The sequence below is a fragment of the Caretta caretta genome, chromosome 2, assembly GCF_965140235.1.
Source record: "Caretta caretta isolate rCarCar2 chromosome 2, rCarCar1.hap1, whole genome shotgun sequence".
In the NCBI taxonomy this organism is placed as follows: Eukaryota; Metazoa; Chordata; order Testudines; family Cheloniidae; genus Caretta; species Caretta caretta.
In genome coordinates, this window is record NC_134207.1 from 68,851,934 (window position 1) to 68,860,057 (window position 8,124).

Genomic DNA, 8,124 nt, shown 5'->3' on the forward strand with positions numbered 1-8,124 from the left:
AACCAGGAAATATCAAAGAAGCAAATTAATGAAGCACTTAGGAAGCATGCAGAATGGGGAAGTGTGGGGCTTTATATTTTCAATTCTCAAAACTAAAGGAAAATTTAAAAAGATTCGCAAAAAGAAAAGGAGGACTTGTGGCACCTTAGAGACTAACCAATTTGTTTGAGCATAAGCTTTCGTGAGCTGTAGCTCACGAAAGCTTATGCTCAAACAAATTGGTTAGTCTCTAAGGTGCCACAAGTCCTCCTTTTCTTTTTGCGAATACAGACTAACACGGCTGTTACTCTGAGACCTTTAAAAAGATTGTAAACTGTCTCTGTATGGACAGCAATTAGGTAGTTTAAAGCTACAGATTTCATGCTGGAGTCTGTTTTTGAAGTTTTTTTGTTGAAGAATTGCCACTTTTAGGTCTGTTATTGAGTGACCAGGGAGATTAAAGCGTTCTCCTACTGGTTTTTGAATGTTATGATTCCTGATGTCAAATTTCTGATGTCACAAGGTGGGTGAGGTAATATCTTTTATTGGACCAACTTCTGCTGGTGGAAGAGACCAGCTCTTCTTCAGGTCTGGGAAAAGTACTGTGGGCTTGGCTACACTTGCAGATGTAGAGCGCTTTGGGTGAAACCAGCCTTCATACAGGGCAGTAGGGAAAGCGCTCCAGTCTGTCCACACTGACAGCTGCAAGCGCACTGGCGTGGCCACATTTGCAGCACTTGCAGCTGCATTGCGAGCTGTGCATTATGAGCAGCTATCCCAGCATTCAAGTGGCTGCAACGTGCTTCTCAAATGGGGAGGGGGTGAGGTGTGTTGTGTGTATGGGGGGGGGCGAGGGAGTGGGTTTTTGGGGTTCTGAGAGTGTGTCAGCATGCTGTCTTTTAAGTACAGACCCCCTCTCTCTCTCTCTCTCTCACTCACTCAAAGCAAACATTAGCTGTTTGTTTTTTTCTCAGAGCTGATAAGCAGCTGGCACTCCCAAACAGAGCTTTGAAAGGGCCACTTCCGCATTCCTGCCGGAGTTCACAACAGAGACAAGAAAGGCCACTTCAGTTAATGGGATTATGGGACGTTTCTGAAGGGCAATCAGAGCGCTGTAACGTAACTCCTCGTTCACACTGATGCTGTAGCGTCTCACCCAATATGCAGCAAACCTTATCCCTCTTGCGGAGGTGGAGTACCAGCAGCGCTCTAGCCAGGGAGTCAGAGCGCTCTACGTACCTTGCCAGTGTGGACCGGGAGTGAGTTAGAGCGCTCTGGGCGGCTTTATTGCGGTATAACGTGGATGTGTAGCCAAGGCCTCAGAGTGTCACAACTAAGTACAAGGTGGAACAGATTGTTTAGCATAAGTAGTTAACATGTACTCTAAGGGACCACCCCTGCGGTCATAGGACAAAAAAAAGGGATGTTATTGGGTCACAGATTTTTGTAATAAACCATAAATCCAATGTCTTTATGGCCATGATGTTTAAGGTCTAGCAGTTATGAATTCAAGCTCCCGGGCTCATCTTTTTAACATGTTGTGCAGATTTCCTTTGAGGACTGAGGGGTCGGATATGGAGTGATTGTTTTGTGAAAAGTGTTCGCCCATGGGTGATATAGTGTTTTTGTCTTTTAGGATATTGCTGGGTGAGTTCATTAGAGAGCTTAGTGATTGTTTGGTTTCACCCACATAGTTGTTGTTGAGTCATGTAATGCACTAGATGAGGTACACCACACATTGTGATAGGCATGTGTATGACCCTGTCACAGGGCTACTCTAGTGTTGCCGGCACCCAGTGCCGAGAGGCTGAACAACAGCTTGAGTGGTTCGTTACCCGGTGTGCTACACCCAATAATCACAACGGGGTGGAGAAGCAGAAAAGTTTATTTGCAGCTGCAAAAAGGTACAGGGAGAATAAAATCTCAAATCCTTCACAACAGAGCAGGAAGTTACACAGGCTTTTATACATCCTTTTTCCCAGCATACTTATCCAATAGCAAGCTGCCCCAAGTATTCATATAGCCAGCCAATCCAGTTCCCAGCTAGTTCCCTGATTCTCTGTATCATTTGTTAAACTCTACATAAATCTGCTTTATTCAGCATTGTTCTTCCATATCTCCCCTGTTTGGCCTTGCTTAGTTTCAGGCAGTCTGACTCTGCAACATACTGTTGCAGATTCTCAGCATAACTGCTGTGTGTGCCTCCAGGCAGGGGGGCCAAGGACACTTGGGCCTAGTACGCAGAGCTGCTGCGAGTGCCTCCAGGCAGGAGGGGGGGCCAAGGACACCGGGGCCTAGTGCAAGGGGGCTTCATCGACACTCGTGGTCTTCCATCCCCTCGAGTTACCTAGTGGCCATGCCCCAGTGTTCCCAACAACTCCCCCCTTTGAGAACACTCAACAGCCTTGGCTCTGAGTTTTCTCACTTGGGCTTGCTACATTGGAGATATTAACTGGACAGCAAGTTACATTTCCAAACCCCTTTTTTGTGGTAAGATTATTTGTAAGAGTTTCCCTAAAAGGGGAGGAACCATTACACCCACACTGTTGGCCTCTCCTGTTGGTCTTTATCCAATACCCATCAGCCCACTGTGTAATAACACAGGAGCTCTTTTCCACAGGATGCCCATAGTGATCAGATTGGTTTCGGGTAAAACATAACACTCCCTTAGTGAGTACTGCAACTGAATACTCCTGGTCCTGATAGGTGGCTTGCTGTAAAGAGATCTTGTTCCAGAACGGTGAGTCCGTTCTTTCCTGCTCTTTGGTGGTGGCTAATTCTGCTAGGGTCAAGGGCAGCATGTCAAGGGGCATTCCCGTTTTGGGGGATAGTGGAGTTGGAGCACATACCCAGCAATCAGTCTGGTTTGTTAAATTAGCAACATGGTGCGCAAGCAAAACAAAGGAGTTATGCTCCCGATATGCACAGTTTGGAAATACCAATACAGAGCATAACAATGTTACCCAATTAATTATTACCAGAGTCTTCCCAACCCAGGGTCTCCAGTACCTGGGTGGGCCCATTTTAGCATTAAGGTGCCCGCTATTTGTGTCTTTTAAACAGTAGCTTTAGCCCGAGATCGTCACTAGATGAGGAGTCAGCAGGTTGGATGGTCCACTGTCCTGCTGACGAGGGGGCGGTTACTGCCTTCAGACGAGAGTGATGGATCCAGTTCTTGTGTCCCTTGATCTTTGCCGCTGTATGGGAGATCAGCAGGATGGTATAGGGTCCTTTCCACTTTTCCTGGAGAGGCTCGTCTTTCCAGGTGCGAACAAGCACAGAGTCACCGGGCTGTAAGGAGTGAACGGGAGAGTCCAAGGGGAGAGGCTGGGAATCCTTGGTATACCTGTGAAGAGACAAGAGAACAGCAGACAGGGAACACATATACTGTGACAAAAAACCATTACCCAACTCCCATTCCCCTGACAGAACCGGGGTGCCATTCATAGGCCATGCCCTTCCAAACATAATTTCAAAGGGACTGAGCCCTAATCTACCCTTTGGGAGAACGCGGATACGGAGTAGGACGAGGGGCAAAGCATCAGGCCATCGCAGTGAGGCTTCTTGGCACTTTTGAGAGATGCCGTTTAAGGGTCTGATTGGTATGCTCCACTACACCACTGGCTTGCGGTCTCCAGGGCGTATGGAGTTTCCAGGGGCTCTGTAAGGCATGTGAGATGCTTTGAATGATTTTTGACGTCTAATGTGTCCCATTGTCAGATTCCATCCACAGGGGGAGTCCAAAGCGAGGAATGATCTCCTTAACAAACTTGAGGGCCACTGTTCTGGCAGTGCAGTTACGGCATGGGAAGGCTTCTGGCCATCCGATCCACTATAACAAGGAGATATTTGAACCCTTGGGTCCGGGGAAACTCAGTAAAGTCTATTTGCCACACTTGTCCGGGGCCCGGAGTGGGTTCTAGGGCAGCTGGTGGCATAGGATGTCCCGGTCGGGGGTTATTCTTTTGGCAGACTAAGCAGTCCGCTTGTACCTGGGCACTTCGGAGTCCGGAAGTGATAAAGTATTTTCCCATTAGCTGGATAAGTGCTTCCCTGCCAGCATGAGTGGTTTGATGTAGTTTCTGCAGCACTGGCCGGATTAGTCCCTTTGGTAAGAGGACCTTCCCTTCTGGGGAATGGAGCCATCCCTCCTTTTCCCAGAGACAGAGTTTGTTAGTTAGCTGTTTCTCCTCCCCAGAGTACTGCGGGGTAGGAAGCTCCCCTACTGATGGGATAAGGGCATGCATATGGGCGTTCTCAGCCTGAGGGGATGGCAGGGTGGCAGCATGCTTAGCCTCTCTATCTGCCCGGGCGTTACCTCTGGCCACATCTTGATCCTCCCTTTGATGGGCTTTACAGTGTACCACCGCCACTTCCGAGGGGAGTTGTACGGCTTCTAGGAGCCGGAGGATTTGGGGCCCGTACTTGACTGGAGAGCCTTGGGCTGTCAGCATTCCCCTTTGCTTCCATAGGCCAGCATGAGCATGCAGCACACCAAAAGCATACTTTGAATCAGTAAAAATGTTGACCCGCTTTCCTTTTGACAGTTCAAGTGCACGGGTCAGGGCTATTAGTTCGGCAAGCTGGGCAGAGGTCCCAGCAGGCAAACCTTCAGCTTCCACAGTGTCATGGAGGGTCACAACAGCATAACCCGCCCTCCTTTGCCCATTTATTACAGTACTGCTACCATCAGTGTACCACTCATAATCTGCATTTGGGAGGGGTACATCCTTTAAATCCAGACGGCTGGAGTACTGGACATCTATGATCTCTAAACAGTTATGTTTCTGTTCCTCTGTTTCTGGCAAGAGGGTGGCTGGGTTAAGGGAGGGGCAAGGCTGTAAGGTGACTTCAGAGTTCTCTAACAGCTTAGCCTGGTACCGAGCAATCCGAGCCTGGGTGAGCCAAAGCCCTCCCTTTGCATCCAATAAGGCTCGGACCATGTGGGGAGTATAGATTTGCATAACCCCTCCCAATGTTAGCTTCTCGGCTTCCTCAAGCAATAGGGCAGTAGCTGCGACCGACCGCCGGTAAACATGCCGGCCAACCCTTTGCAACCTGATCCAATTGCTTAGAAAAATAAGCCACGGGACGTCTCCATGCTCCTAACAGCTGTGTAAGCACTCCTAGGGCCACCCCCCTTTGTTCATGTACATACAACTGAAACGGCTTAGAGAGATCCGGCAGGCCCAGAGCCGGGGCTTCCATCAATTTTCTTTTCAGGATTTTAAATGCCCTGTCAGCCTCTGGAGTCCAATAGAAGGGGTCATGATCTGCTCCTTTTACACAGTCGTACAGGGGTTTAGCCCACAGTCCAAACTCTGGGATCCATATCCTGCAAAAGCCTGCCATACCCAGAAATGCCCTGAGCCGCTTACAATTATTTGGAGAGGAACTTGACAGATAGATTCCTTTCTTTTTTTTTCCGCTTGAACGCTGGTGCTCCCCTTGCCTTAGCTGTAACCTGATCCCTCTCCACCTCAGACAACAGGGTTCTCAGGAGGATATTACAGTCGTCTCAATCGGCTTGTGACTACTGAGGCACCCCTCAAAGACTGAAATAAACCTGCTTGCGTTCGTTGAGAATTCCCCAGCCTGTGTTTTAAAAGCTGCTAAGTCTATTGGATTGAATGGCACATGGGTTTAAACTTGCATAGTGGTAGCCTGACGTCCATCTGCCCCTGGGCAAGCCACAACAGTCTCGGTAAGCAAAGGATAGAGTCCCACCGAGGGGGCAATCTCTGTAACCCGAGGCATCCTACCCTTATAAGGTGTGGGTGTGGGGGCCGAAGGGGACACCGGCTCTGCCATTACAGTGGGGGTTGGGGGTCTGGGGACTAACATTAGCTGCTACCGAACCAGTCGGAGTCAGATTACAGTGCTGTAAAATATCTGGTCGAGTACATAAAGTCAGAAACAAATGCGCATACATATGTTCATTCCATTTACCCATTCACTGACAAAACAAAACTAATTGGAGGATTGTGTTGTAATTAATTGACCCTCCTGGTGGCCACCACTCCTGGTCCTCTAGTTGATATTGAGGCCAATCAACTGTACAGAATCGTTTTAATTGGCTCTTAGTCATCGGATCCGCACCAAATACCTCCCAGTTTGCTAGAATGCACTCTAGGGGCGTACACCGTGCCCTAACCTCTGAGCTCTGTCCCTGTCCCATACCTACAGGGTAACTCTGGGCGTCCCCAGGTTCCAACAGAGCATATAATCCGGATTTTAAAAGGTTCCTACCTTATCCAAGGGACCGGTTCTTCACCGTGGCCTGCAGCTGCTCCTCCCCCATGTCTAAGGGACCGGTTCTTCACCGCCGTCCACAACAGCTTCTCCACTATATGAGTGCGTTGCACCGTTGTGCCCTCTGGGGTCGATCAAATCGCGTCTCCTCCGAGGCCCCCGATGAACTCACTGGTGCGCGCTGGGCGTCGGTTCTCGCCGCAATCCTCGACCTCCAGGAGGGGTCCGGGCAAGGCTAAATTGCAGCCTCGTCGCCCACCCAGGGACGCCAAAAGCTGTTGCCGGCACCCAGTGCCGAGAGGCTGAACAACAGCTTGAGTGGTTCGTTACCCGGTGTGCTACACCCAATAATCACAACGGGGTGGAGAAGCAGAAAAGTTTATTTGCAGCTGCAAAAAGGTACAGGGAGAATAAAATCTCAAATCCTTCACAACAGAGCAGGAAGTTACACAGGCTTTTATACATCCTTTTTCCCAGCATACTTATCCAATAGCAAGCTGCCCCAAGTATTCATATAGCCAGCCAATCCAGTTCCCAGCTAGTTCCCTGATTCTCTGTATCATTTGTTAAACTCTACATAAATCTGCTTTATTCAGCATTGTTCTTCCATATCTCCCCTGTTTGGCCTTGCTTAGTTTCAGGCAGTCTGACTCTGCAACATACTGTTGCAGATTCTCAGCATAACTGCTGTGTGTGCCTCCAGGCAGGGGGGGCCAAGGACACTTGGGCCTAGTACGCAGAGCTGCTGCGAGTGCCTCCAGGCAGGAGGGGGGGCCAAGGACACCGGGGCCTAGTGCAAGGGGGCTTCATCGACACTCGTGGTCTTCCATCCCCTCGAGTTACCTAGTGGCCATGCCCCAGTGTTCCCAACACTAGTCACTGCTGGGTGGTGCCTCCTTCTGGCATAGGCATAGTTTGACCGCTATATTTGGAGGTTCCAAGCCAATGGAAGCTGCGGAGTTGGCGCTCGGGGCAGGGGCAGCGCATGGAGCCCCCGTGACCGTTCCTATGCCTAGGAGCCAGAATGATGTGCCGGCTGCTTTTGGAAGCTGCGTGGAGCTGGGCAGGCAACCAATTTGACTTTTAATGGGGGCGGGGCAAAGGTGTTTGGTTTTCTGCAACTAGAAAGTTGACAACCCTAGGGGCAGCATGGGAAGAACAGAGCTCCTTCTCCTCCCCGCTGGCCGAGCAGAGTAATGCACTATCCCCATAGTCCCCCAAACTATGCCCATGCCTTCTGGCCACATTTGGGGACTAGCTCTGAGAAGCCAATGCCCCTGCCTGCGTGGCACTCTGTCACTCTCTCGGTGTCTTGCTCTCTCAGGGCTCAACTACCTTCACTTTGTGGCTTGGTCCTCCGGTCAGGTCAGTGTAGTCTTCCTCCTTCCAGGATATCAAAATCTCTCCAGAGTCACTGTCCTAGGAAGTCTTCCTATTCACTGCCCCTTAATGGTGCCATTTCCTCAGGGGCTGGTAGGGGAACCCAGGCCCACCCTGTAGACTGGGTTCCATCCCAGGGACCCTACAACCAGCAGTCAAGTCTGCACATTCCTGAACCTCGCTGCTGTATTCCTGGGCTATTTCCTACTTCAGCTTCTCACCTTGGTAGTGACTGCAGTGTCACTCTCTACAGTCCCCTTCTCTGCTCAGCTACTAGGCTTTATACAGGCCCCTCTTATTCCTGTCCAGCTGGGCCTTGAGGACTCTAATTAGTCCTCCTTGCTCCCTGGGTCCCCCTCCAGGTGGAGCAACTAATTGCCTAGGCCCCACATGGCCATCTTAACCCTTCAGGCCTTGTGTGGGGTAGAAACCCCATCACAGACCATGGATCTTGAAAGGTGTGTTGTAGGGATATTGATCACTGTAGCAGTGATATATGGCTGCAGGTTTTGC

General features: G+C 50.0%; 1 long non-coding RNA gene across 1 annotated transcript; it reads right to left on the bottom strand.

Moving 5' to 3' along the window:
* Window positions 1-1,846: 1,846 nt before the first annotated feature.
* LOC142071027 (uncharacterized) lies at window positions 1,847-7,098 on the bottom strand. The gene is made up of 2 exons (XR_012666979.1): window positions 6,229-7,098; window positions 1,847-3,325 (listed from the first exon to the last, which is right to left on the bottom strand). It is a non-coding gene; the product is annotated as an uncharacterized LOC142071027 (long non-coding RNA).
* Between the last annotated feature and the right edge of the window lie 1,026 nt (window positions 7,099-8,124).